Source organism: Hemicordylus capensis, chromosome 2 (assembly GCF_027244095.1).
Source record: "Hemicordylus capensis ecotype Gifberg chromosome 2, rHemCap1.1.pri, whole genome shotgun sequence".
In the NCBI taxonomy this organism is placed as follows: domain Eukaryota; kingdom Metazoa; phylum Chordata; class Lepidosauria; order Squamata; family Cordylidae; genus Hemicordylus; species Hemicordylus capensis.
Window position 1 is genome coordinate 301,367,544 of NC_069658.1, and position 10,797 is coordinate 301,378,340.

The following is a 10,797-nucleotide window of genomic DNA, read 5'->3' on the forward strand; positions in this document are numbered from 1 at the left end:
GTAAAACTGTTACATTTACCTGTGAGGCATTTTGTATAGAATGCTAATACTGAAATACCTTTTTAAAATGCTATTATTACTAATAAGTTTTGAAATATTTTAATATCTTCAAGAGATAGGACTATTATGTACTATACTCATTCATATAAAAACTTTGTTATGAACCACCCAGAGACTTTGGTAGTGGGCAGTATACAAATATGTTAAATAAATAGCAACTTGTTTTAATTTTGTTTTTTCTTTGGTTACAATCTTGTGTGTACAGGAGAGCTGGTCTTGTGGAAGGAAGCACAACTTGTCCCCTTAGCTAAGCAGGGTCCACCCTGCTTGCATATGAATGGGAGACTAGAAGTGTGAGTACTGTAAGATATTCCCCTCGGGGGATGGAGATGCTCTGGGAAGAGCATCTGCCTGCTTGCATGCAGAAAGTTCCAAGTTCCCTCTCTGGTATCTCCAAGATAGGGCTGAGAGAGATTCCTGCCTGCAACCTTGAAGAAGTCACTGCCAGTCTGAAGACAATACTGAGCTAGATAGACCAATGGTCTGACTCAGTATATAACAGCGTCCTATGTGTTCTTTCATTTTTAGGGAGAAGAGAGCTGGTCTTGTGGTAGCAAGCATGACTTGTCCTGTTAGCTAAGCAGGGTCCACCCTGGTTGCATATGAAAGGGAGATTAGAAGTGTGAGCACTGTAAGATATTCCCCTTAGGGGATGGAGCCACTCTGGGAAGAACAGAAGGTCCCCTCCCTGGCGTCATCTCCAAGATAGGGCTGAGAGAGATTCCTGCTTGCAACCTTGGAAAAGCCACTGCCAGTCTGTGAAGAAAATACTGAGCTAGATAGACCAATAGGGTCTGACTCAGTATATGGCAGCTTCCTATTTTCCAATCTTAGGTTCCATTTTTCTGAAAACAAATATTCGTAAAGATTAGAACAGATTGAAAAATTAAAAATTCCCCCCCCAAAATCCCTTGCCCTCATTTATTCATGTTCCTCCCTACCCCCTCTTTCTTGGGCAGGTGTGCAGCTCTTTTCCATTCACCAAGTGGCCTTCCAAGGAATCTAACTGCTGGCTTTCCACTACTGTAGGTTGTTTTCCACAACGGTAGGAGCCAAAATCTTGAATCAAAAACATCTTTAAAATCCAGGATTCTCAAGAACCCAAAACTCCACCAGATTCAAGGTGCTGCCAAGAAATATAGAATATGTACTGTACTCACAACTCTATTAACGTAGCTGTGATTAGTTGAAATTTGGACACTGGGAAGTTTATGAGCAACACAACGCTTTAAAAACATAAATCAGAAGTAAGTTCCAGTCTGTGCTGAATGTGCAGCTAGCAATCAAAACATACTTAATAGGAAGTAAGCCCCACTAAGCACAGAGGGACTTTTCTGATTAAATATGCACTGGAAGTGTGGTACAGATCTTTTTATTTTTTCAAATTTATAGACCGCCCCAAACTTCCATCTCTGGGCAGTTTACAAGAACATAAACCAGATTAAAAATAAGAACCCCAAGAAACACATTCCAGAGTTTTGGGGCAGCAACAGAGAAGGCCTGTCCCTACACATATGCACCTGACGAGCCAGAAGAAACTGCAGGTGAACCTCTACAGACAATCTCAATGGGCGGTGGGGTTCATTTATACACTGCCCCAAACCTCCGTCTCTGGGCAGTTTACAGCAACATAAGCAAATTAAAACCTTACAACAATGGAAAACCACAAGTCTAGTTAAAAAGCTTGAATGGATAAATGTGTCTTTAGAGACTTGTAAAAAGTTATCAGGGATGGCGAGGCTCTTTTTTGAGGTTTTTCATGTCAAACCTCAAGAAGACACATGTAGTGGCAGCACACAGGATTGCTGGCTGAACAAGTATACGGAAGCCCAGCCGAGCCACTCCTTTTTACACCTTTGTCCTTTTTAAAATGAAAAGCAACCACTAGAGGTTGCAATCAGAAGTGGAAGAAGTTTAAAGTTAAGGCCTACATAAAATATTGTATACATACATTTTATACCAAAGATCTGAGAGTTCCATTTAGCACTAGACATAGAACACCACCCAGTTTCCATATATTTAAAAGGAAAATGGCCATTGTGTTTTTGGCCCAGTATACTAGATGCATCCTATAATATTTTGTACTGGATACAGATTAAGAAACTACTCTGCAAAAACTTTTCTGATTTGCTACCTTCAGAATATAAAGTATATCCAGCAGTATTATTTTCTCCTCCCCCCCCACTTTTTTTTTTTAATTAAAGCCCGAAGAAGTGTTCTGTGAAACTCAAAAAGCACAAAAGCCTCAGAAATGTTTTGTGAGTTTCAGTAGATCTATCATCATATATTATGCTACTGTCCCTGTTTGGATTTCTTCTAATGGATCAACATGACTGCCTGAATTTTCTGTATACACCCCTTCAATTAACAATATATGTCCAAGGTGCCCCCTTCATAATACACATGGGCTGTATTTCTTGCCTTTCCTAAGGAAAGTACTAACCCAAACAAGCAGCCACCCATGCACTTCAGTCAACTAATCAATGGAAGGTAGCAATGCCTCTGCAATCTGCCCTTAAATCTCCTTCCCAACTCACAGATATCGACGCTGTATGCAGTAACTCCCTTGCAAAGAAGAGGCGCCCTGATCACAGTTGCTCTCAATATTACTTCAGAATCCAGGCCTAAACTAGGCTCAGGTTAGGTACTGGAAATAAAGGCTAATCTAATACAATATTACAGTTTAGGTTTTGTGAAATGTTGACTTTTACATACTTGATGTAATTTAAAATTATACAGGTAAATCTCTGGGATTAGTAAAGAGAGGCATTTCTTCTAAGAAATGCAACAAAGCTTTGCTTAAGAGACTACATACAGCACTAAGTTATCTGTACTCTGCAAATAAGCAGTCATGCTCATAAACAGAGAAAGGCCTTTTATCTAACCCTCTGAAGTTTTGCTTCCTCATTTTACTCAAGAACAAGCTCATGAGACTGGATTTTTCAGCCTCACAACAATGAGCATCTGTTCAGTTCAGTTCATGTCACCAGATCCTTAAACTTCAAACAAGCATTGAGAGCCATGACATTGTAAAAAGAAATAGCAATACACAAGCAGCATTTTCATCAGGGAAGATGCCTTTTTGTTTGCCTGTAAACAGACTCAGCTTTTGTAAGTAAATCCCATATATACTACTCTGAGTGGCTTAGAGAAAGGGCAGGATATAAATGTGAGCAACACCAACAATAAAAGAGCAGTGCATCTTCTGTTGCTGAATGAGTTATGTTGGACAACATATGACTGAACCTCAAGAGATGTAACCTCTGAGCGCTGTTTTGCTATTGAAAGATTTTCAGATCCCTTGACATACAGCATTTAGGTACCCAAGGCCTCCAATACAACACACACCTACTCAAAAGTTGTGAACAGGATCCCCCCCCCGCCCCCGGGAAATGCATGGACTGTTCTGTATCAGCGTGCATATTGCACTGCCTATCAACGAAGCCCTATTCACTCATTATGTTCAACACCTGAACAATGTGTGAACTGTGTACATGCATTCAAATCTATATACATGTACAGTTATTTGCACATTATGTTCCACGCACATATTAGTACACTTCCTGTCTTTGTACACTTCTCCCTGTATTTGCATATGAAGAGGCCTTTCATTTTAAATATTGACTTTAAAATGAATGCATGTACATTCATTCACATAAACACACATACAGACATCTGAATGCACATACAATGCAATGTCTGAATAGGGTTGCAGTCAGGTATCCATGTGATAAAACTATTTGGAAAAGCTTGCTCTGAATATGCCAGATTTTCTTCAGCTAAAATTCACATCTCAACAGCAGCATGGCAAAGTAGGTTAAAATATAGCACCCAGAGCTCTCATACTCCTCATATATGCAACATGTTGGGAATCTACTACAACAATGGGTCCTTCCTTAATGTTGTAGCTTTATTCCCTCTGAAAGTTTTTTTTTTCTTCTCCACACGTGGCAATAAACTATTTGTCAACAACATGCTTAGAGGATTTCCCTTAATAATTATGAATACCTAGGGTTTGACTGCAGTGCAATCAGTACAACAAAACACTTGCACAGTCAAAATCTTAATCATACTGAGTGTTGGAAGCTCTCATACATTTTTAATGCAAGTGTCATAATGATCATACTTCCTGTCATGTTGGGCCACTGGGACTCTGAGGATTTAATAAGCCAGAGCAACTCAGTTTGGTCTGTCAATTCGCCCCTCTCCCCACCCTTCCAAAACACCAGCTATAAAATGTAATACTAATTAGCTCACACAACTGATCCAGCAAACAGTAGAGAGATGCCAAGGAAAGGTTTCAAGGAGCAATTCTGCTCATGAGCTTTTGAACATTAGCCTTTTGAGTAAGAGGGAGACAGGAAGAGGAGCGGAAATTGAGGGGTGGCTTTCTCATCTCCTCTATAGATAACTACCATGAGTGGGTGGAGGGGGAAACAAGAGTAGGCTCAACAGCCAAGCATAACTTTAGACACAGTGATCTATGCCTGAATAGTGTATCCTGACCACATCAGAGGATTGGAATTTTGAACACATGGGAAGCACCGTCACCGCAGTGGGCTAGAATAACGTTTCGATTATTGATTTTAACTGTACACAGAGAGCTCATCACCCTCAGTCTTCATGGTAACAAATATCTGTCTTCTCTGAAATGTCCTCTGCAGCTGTCCACCACAAGAACCTTTTGAAATGCTAACTTTTTAACACACAAAAGGGGCTTGCTGGCTACCGAGAACTCTTGATTAGCACAACACCTGAAATCTCCATTCAGCAACAGCACGAGGAAGGGCACAGGCACAACAGGACTAGAAGTTTCCAAACTCTCAAACAATGAAACAGAACGTAGATGCCACTAGTTACAGAGAAGGTGGGGGATTTCTAATACACAGCAGTCACCAAGGACACAAACTGCATAGGTAAGAAGAGCAGATTGGGAGGGAGAGGCATGCCTTTCCAGAAGCCCACCTGTTCTTGATAGTGAGGGGGCCTTGGGGTGGGTGGTGACAATAATCCTTCCAAGCCATGGCCGTATTTAAGGAAAGCGCTTCAGAACCCTCTCTCTTCCTCCCCCACCCTGGAAAGGAAACTGCCAAGCAGGTCAATACTAAAGCCATCGGATCAACATGACAGGGGGAGTCCAGTATTCAGAAAGAAGGACACTCCCATCATTTTGAAGTCGCTAATGTTTCAGAATAAGGGACAGTTATTTATGTATTTAAGTAATAAGGACCACTTGGCGATCGCATCAACACCACCAGGGCTGACTAGAGAGGAAGGGATGAAGAGAGAGTTAAGGATTTCGCTTCCCAGAGAAAAGGGAGCTGCTTGGCAGGCCGGCGCCGGTGAGGGGAGTCTCAAAGCAGGACAGCAGCCACGACAGGAGTGGCGACCCTTCATTTTCTATGCCGGAGGACAACACTTCGAAGAAACTCACCCCAGGAGACCTAGGAATAACAACACCCCCTTCCCTGCTAGTGAGAGGTTATTTGGGGCAAGGGAGCTCCCTACCTTATATTTGCCCCTCACCACTGGAGACGCCACTGGCTCCCGCAGCCTCCTTGTCACCTGCGCGGGCTGGCACAGGGACTCTTCCTCTCTCGCGGGCTCATTCTCGTGACTCCGGCCCGGCCATCCTGCAGCCACCTAGATTCTGTCCCAAGTCCAAAAAGGGGTGGAGGCTGTCTGTGTGGGGGAGCGTCGTGAATAAGCCCTATTGTGCCGCCGCCGCAAAAAAAAGTCCCGCCGCTTGCCGGCTCTCCTCGGCGTACCGTGGACTACGGAGCACTCAGACTGGAGTTTGGTTTTTTTTGGTTTTTGCAGTAGAGGAAGCACGTGTAACCACCTCGCGGAAGAAAAGAGAAGGCGGAGGATTATTCTCTTCCCTCTCCATGTACGAATTGAGACTCGATCCCTGAAGCCGAAATCTTTCAACCAACCACGAGACGTCTAAATAAAGAAGCCGGACTCAAAAGCGAAAGAAGGGGGACCAAAAAAGCCAATCGAGGAAGCGGAGAGGCGGGACCAAAGGGAAGGAATGTCACGGATTTAAAGGCACAATTACACGCAGTCCCTTTGTAGGAGTCGTATCGTGGCACACTTACTGACCCCAAGTGGGGAACGCTCTTTGATCATACAGCTGTAAACGTTACAAAAATCCTTACGATCTACACACGAGCCCCATCCCATCCGAAGCACTCGCTTACTGATGCAGCGAGACCAGAAGGTTGTTGTTAAATTCTGTCCCAAGTTTGTTGTTAAATTCAAAGTTCAACTTTCTTTTCGAAACTAATACAAAATGTGAATAATTATTCTACAACGATTGCCTCTTCGGTCTGTGTTTACCGCCACTTCACACCCAACCGTGTAAGGGAGAAAAAACTCCATTCTTAATCACTTTGATAGTTATGAACATAACAGGTTGATCCGTATTCAGTGATCTTAAGTATAAATCCTTGCAACGCATATCAGTCGTTCAGTTTTAATTACATTTCTTTCCCATCCTTCTTCCAAGGAACTCTCCCCCACCCCCATTCATCCTCACAACAACCCTGTGAAGTAGATTAGACTGAGAGATCGTGACTGGCCCAGAATCACCCAGTGAGCTTCACAGCAGAGTGGGAATTTGAACCTGGCCTGGTTCTCCCAGCTCCTAGTGCATCACTCTAACCACTATACCACACATGCTAGCAACTGGTACCAGAAACATCTGAGAGAGGCTGTAATTATACCTTTCTGTTAAATTTGCAGCTTGGTTCACTTGCTTGGTCATATTTATTTTTGCTCCTTAGGCAGTTGTGCCACAATGACTGTAGTCTGAATCAGCAAGGGACTGTCATGTGAAATAGTCTTTCCATGTAAAAGAGAGGAAGAGGCTGAACTCGATGCTCTTTTGGTTCCTTCGGATCCTTTGACAGGTGGTATGATATCGTAACACAGCAGCAAAGCAAGTGAGTTAAAAATTGACAAAACAAAGTTCTTTTTTCACACGGTTAACTTGCAGAGCTCATTGACTTGGAATATTTTATTCAAGAGTGTGACAAGGTACTAAAGGCACTGCCAGAAGATAGTTCCACCAGTGGGGCTATTAACAAACTTATTAAGGCTGCAATATCCTAGGTGCACTTAACATTAAGCTCCATCATCCCCCATGGGGTTTAGGGAGGCTTTCTTCTGTGTAAAATGCACCAGATCAGGTTGCACGGATGATTTGCAATTTTCAGATACAGGACAGGGGTTTTTGACCTAAGTCTCAAATTGCTAAAAGCAGGAAATTGAATTTTTTTAATGATAGAGAACACTTCCTTCAAATCACAAGACTAAATAGAAACTTAGTAGATAGTAAACGGCCTCTTCTTGACCCACTAAGGGAGCTCTCAAGGTAGTGCCTCACAAAAACAGCTTCCCCTCCAAAAGTTCAGCTTGATTCTATGATGAGTTCTATGAGGAGAAGCAAACAAGAGAGGCATAAACGAGAGACAGGGCAGTAATAATGGGTGACTTCAACTACCTACACATAGAGTGGGTAAATTCACATACAGATGATGAAAGAGAAACCAATTTTCTAGACATGCTAACTGACTGTGCCTTAGAACATTTAGACGTGGAACCAACCAGAGATATGGGGACCTTGGACCTAATCCTGAGTGGTGCCCAGGACCTGCTGCGAGATGAATGAATGAATGAAATCGAATGAATGAATGAATGTCAGAGTTGCAAATCCACTGGGGAACATTGACCCTGTTCAACATATATGCAAGTGGAGAATAGTCAAGGAAGTCCAACACAGATGCCTTGGACTTCAGAACAGGAAACCTCTCAAAAATGAGGGGACTGGTAAAAAGGAAGCTGAAAGTGAGAAAGGAGGATCAGATAACTCCAGAAAGCATGGGGCATATTTGAAACCAGAATACTAGAAGCTCAGTTGGAATGTATACCAAGAAGGAGGAAAGGTACCATCAAGTAGGGATGTGCACGGAACCATGGCAGGGAGGCTCGAAGGTGGCCAGGGTGGCGCTTTAAGAGCGGGGGAGGGTGCACTTACCGCTCCCGCTGGCATCTGTTGTTTGAATAGCCCATTGGGGCAAAAGTGTACATTCCTGCCACCCTTTTGCCCCCATTTGCCAGATATGACCAGAAGTCGCCAATGCGCCTGTGCACACCAGCACGGGCGTGCGCATGGTGTGCATCAGTGACTTCCAGTCATATCTGGAAAACAGGGGCAACGGGACGGCAGGGAGGTACGCTGCCACCCCAATGGGCTATTCAAACAATGGACGCTGTCACTGGTGGGGCGAAAGCAGCAGGAGGGTAAGTGGACCCTCCCCCACTCTTAAAGCAAAACACCCCCTGCTGTTGAACCAGCGGAATCGCCGGTTCTTCGAACCTGCTTAGAGGCCCATAAAGGGCCTCCGAACTGGTTGCGTGTACATCCCTACCATCAAGTTCAGGAGGTGAACAAGTAGCATGACTACGCCAACATGGCTAACAAGCAGAGTCAGGGAAGTTATACAAGAGAAGAAGATTTTCTTCAGAAATTGGAAGTCCTGCCCAAATGAACAGAACAGGAAGGAACACAAACTCTTGCAAAAGAAATGCAAGGACACAATAAGGGATGCAAAGAGAGAGTTTGAGGAGCATATAGCTAGAAGTGTCAAGGGGGATAACAAAAATGTCTTTAAATATATCAGAAGCAGAAAACTTGTCAGGGAGGCAGTTGGACCCTTAGATTATGAAAGGGATTATTAAGCAGGATAAGGAGATTGCAGAGAACCTGAATGAGTTCTTTGCATCTGTCTTGACAGCGGACGATACTGACCATATACCCTCTCCGGAATCGAGCTTCTCGGGTTTAGTGGCTGTAGAACTGGGCCAATTTGAGGTGACAAGGGAAGATGTTCTAAACTCTCTTGAAAAAACTAAAATTTAGCAAATCTCCAGGGCCAGATGGCATCCATCCAAGATTTCTGAAGGAACTCAAATGTGAAATTGATCTCCTAGCAAAAATATGTAACTTGTCCCTACAATCAAGTTCTGTACCAGAGGATGGGGAAGTAGCTAATGCAACTCTGATTTTCAAAAAGGGGGTGCAAGCGGGATCCAGGAAATTACAGGTCAGTCAGCTTAACTTCAGTGTCAGGTAAATTGATGGAAAACATACTTAAGGACAAAATTGTTAAACATGTAGAAGAAAAGGCCATGCTGAAGGGAACCAGCATGGCTTTCTGCAAGGGCAAGTCTTGCCTTACTAATCTTTTGGAGTTCTTTGAGAGTGTCAACAGGCATGTGGATAAAGGTGATCTAGTTGACATAGTATACTTTGACTTTCAAAAAGCTTTTGACACAGTTCCCCACTCAAAGCTCTTGAGTAAACAGCAATCATGGGATAAGGGGACAGATTCATGTGTGGGGCGGTAACTGGTTGAAGAACAGGAAACAGAGGGTAGGAATAAATGGACAGTTTTCACAATGGAGGGATGTAGGATGTGTGGGGTCCCCCAGGGAGCTGTACTGGGATGAGTGCTCTTTAACGTGTTCTTAAATGACCTAGAAGTTGGGGTAAGCAGCGGTGGCCATATTTACATATTGACTAAACTATGTAGTAGTTTAGTTTGACTAAGTAGTAAAATCCAAAACAGATTGTGAGGAGCTGCAAAAAGATCTCTCCAAACTGGATAAGTGGGCGGCAAAAAGGCAAATTGGGTTCAGTATAAGCAAGTGTAAAGTGATGCATATTGTAGAACTGGAAACGGTGCTGAAGAGGGAAAGAAAGAAAGAAAGAAAGAAAGAAAGAAAGAAAGAAAGAAAGAAAGAAAGAAATGACCAGGGGGCTGGAGCATCTTCTTTATGAGGCTAGGCTACAGCATCTGGGGCTCTTTACTTTGGAAAGGAGCTGAGGTGACTAAGGGGAGGCATGATCAAGGTATATAAAATTATGCATGGAGTGGAGAGGGTAGACAGGGATACATTTTTCTTCATCTCTCACAACACTAGAATCAGGGGTCATCGCATGAAACTGAAGGTTGGGAAATTTTGGATCAACAAGAGGAAGTACTTTTTCACATAGCACATACTTATTCTGTCGAAGTATTTGCCACAGGATGTGGTGATGGCTACTAGTTTCGATGGCTTTAAAAGGGACTGGGACAAATTCATGGAGGACAGGTCTGGTGGCTGTGAGCCATCTCCAGCCTCAGATGCCTCTAAATACCTGTTGCAGGGGAGCAAGGGTAGGAGAGAGGGCATGCCCTCCCCTCTTCCCTGTGGGCTTCCAAAAGCATCTAGTGGGCCACTGTGTGAAACAGGATGCTGGACTAGATAGGCCTTAGGCCTGATCCAGCACGTCTTTTTTATGTTCTTACGAGTTAGGCGCACTTCAGTCCATGCAAAGCAATGGCTTAGGCGCACCTGGGTAAAGGATCAAGCTGTTAAACTGTACTGTTACACACACAGTCTGATCCTGTCTATGTACGTTTACGCAGCAGCATCCAGCTGACGTTAGTGGGACTTCCGAATAAACGCGTATAGGAATCGGGGGTATGCTTTCTCCGTCTTGCCAGGTGTTAACCCTTAAATTAGACGAAGCCGCACTTGTCGGCAGGGCAAGGGCAAGAAAAGCGAGGAAAAGAACCTTCATTCACCTTTTGTCTGGGTTCTCAGCCTTCATCCTGGTCATTCAGTGCTGATTAATATGCATTGTACGCTCTCCGCTATTCGTTGCCTTATCTGCATATTCAGCAG

The 10,797-nt window shown here is 43.5% G+C and overlaps 1 protein-coding gene across 3 annotated transcripts in view; it reads right to left on the reverse strand.

Moving 5' to 3' along the window:
- Positions 1-10,790, reverse strand: part of TPRA1 (transmembrane protein adipocyte associated 1) — a 40,288-nt gene extending 29,498 nt beyond the window's left edge. Inside the window, exon 1 of one of the 3 annotated variants that reach the window (XM_053297440.1) lies at positions 10,698-10,790. The gene's annotated coding sequence lies outside the window, so the exon portion shown is untranslated. Of the gene's footprint in view, positions 1-5,568; positions 6,330-10,697 lie in introns of those variants that run through there. The other 2 variants (XM_053297439.1, XM_053297438.1) reach the window with 2 other exon arrangements.
- Positions 10,791-10,797: the final 7 nt, after the last annotated feature.